Source organism: Mesoplodon densirostris, chromosome 2 (genome assembly GCF_025265405.1).
Source record: "Mesoplodon densirostris isolate mMesDen1 chromosome 2, mMesDen1 primary haplotype, whole genome shotgun sequence".
Taxonomy (NCBI): Eukaryota; Metazoa; Chordata; class Mammalia; order Artiodactyla; family Ziphiidae; genus Mesoplodon; species Mesoplodon densirostris.
Genome location: NC_082662.1, coordinates 17384784 through 17387039, shown reverse-complemented (window position 1 = coordinate 17387039; position 2256 = coordinate 17384784). Strand labels below are relative to the sequence as shown.

General features: G+C 38.3%; 1 pseudogene; it reads right to left on the bottom strand.

Annotated features, from left to right (window-relative positions):
- Window positions 1–1096: 1096 nt before the first annotated feature.
- Window positions 1097–1164, bottom strand: LOC132484738 (U6 spliceosomal RNA; annotated as a pseudogene).
- Between the last annotated feature and the right edge of the window lie 1092 nt (window positions 1165–2256).

Here is a 2256-nt window from a genome sequence, read left to right as displayed (position 1 = left end):
ATAATAAATAGCACTCATACGCACAAATACTTACCAACTAGAAGACATGATGGATGAGGAAAACTCATTTACAGTAGCAACAACAGAAAATAAGATGCTTAGAATAAACAAGTGTCAGTACCCTCTAGGCAAAGACCCCCAGGAACACACTGGTGGTTGGACAAATTGGGATTATTGCTTCTTGCATCAGAGAGCACGCACACTATGGGAATTATAGGGTATCTCAGTAAGTGGGTGTTGGAAAATACTTATAGAATTTGGTCTTGTGGTAGGTGATCTTGAGGAGGGTTTAATGAAGTGGGGCTTTAGTTTGGATGCTGTCAGGAAATGAAAGTACTTCTATAAATGGTATCTTTTTTTTCAATTTTATTGAAGTATATTTAATTTACAATGTATTAATTTCTGCTGTACAATAAAGTGATTCAGTTATACATGTATATTCTTTTTCCTACTCTTTTCCATTATGGTTTATCACAGGATATTGAATATAGTTCTCTGTGCTATACAGTAGGACCTTGTTGTTTATCCATTCTATGTATAATAGTTTGCATCCGCTAATCCCAAACTCCCAGCCCATCCCTCCCCCCCCACTCTTCCCCCTTGGCAACCACAAGTCTGTTCTCTATGTCTGTGAGTCTGTTTCTGTTTTGTAGATATTAATTTGTGTTGTATTTTAGATTCCACATGTAAGTGTTACCATATGGTATTTGTCTTTCTCTTTCTGACTTACTTCACTTAGTATGATAATCTCTAGGTGCATCCATGTTGCTGCAAGTTGCATTATTTCATTCTTTTTAATGGCTGAGTAATATTCCATTGTATACATGTACCACATCTTCTTTATCCATTTATCTGTCAGTGGACATTTAGGTTGCATCCATGTCTTGGCTATTGTGAATAGGGCTGCTATGAACATAGCAGTACATGTATCTTTTTTTTTTAACATCTTTACTGGAGTATAATTGCTTTACAATGGTGTGTTAGTTTCTGCTTTATAACAAAGTGAATCAGCTATACATATATCCCCACATCTCCTCCCTCTTGCATCTCCCTCCCACCCTCCCTATACCACCCCTCTAGGTGGTCACAAAGCACCGCGCAGGGGCCATGCTAATTTTCTCTGTATCATTCCAATTTTAGTGTATGTGCTGCCGAAGCAAGCACTCTTTTAAAATTATAGTTTTCTCTGGATATATGCCCAGGAGTGGGATTGCTGGATCATATGGCAACTCTATGTTTAGTTTTGTGAGGAACCTCCGTGCTGTTTTCCATGTATGAATGGTAGCTTAATAAATCTTATCTAGTTGGAAGACTAGACTGAGGCTAAAAGGAGTTGTTAATGTTTTGACACAAAAAAATTTTAAGGTCACGGAACAGTTTTAATTTCCCCCTATTTAGCTCATTTAAATCACACTTAGTTTTCAAATAAAAACAGTAATGAAATCATACTTCCCCCTAAACATGATACAACTATCCTGCCTACAACCAAAACACACCAACCCTTCTCAAAAAGAGGATGCCGAGTCTTTGGGTGATGTTCACTTTTCTCCTTTGATATTCTGTAACCTAAATTCTGAAAATAAGCTTAACTCTTATTGATAGATCTTATATTAGTTGATAAGAGAATAGGAGAGGGAAGAAAACAAAAATATTTGGATAATATACATACAAACATATTCATAACAAAATAAGGAAGAGATATTCATAACTATTTGAATCCTCGTTTCTGCAGTGTGGTCAGAGCTGGTCTTTATAACTCCCTTCTTCCATTACTCATCCCTTATTTCCTTTGCCCTCAACAAGGTTCTTGGTTGGTCATGACTCTGCCTGGTGGAGTGACCCAAACCTTCATTCCTGAAAGGTCTAAGCCATTAACAGTCCTGCTTATGTTGAGTTGTTGTAGTTTTTCTTTGGCTTTATTCACAGACATGGTAGAGATGCCATAAGGCAGCTCCTGTATTCCAGACATACTCTTCCTTGTTACCATTGTAGAGTAGCAATCCAACTTGCCCTTGGTAGTCAGGATCAATTGCCCCAGCCACTATAGGAACCTCCTTATTTGCCTGTTAATTCTGAGTCATGAGGAGCCCAAAGTGCCTGGGTGGCAATTCAATATACTCATTGCCACATTGCCTAGTGGAATCATTCATTCCTCCCTTTAGAACTAAGATCTCCAGATCAGCAGAGCCTAAGGTCACAGGGGACAGGAAGAGAAAATGTTGCTAGTAGATCACTAGGCAAAATAGGGAGAGGACC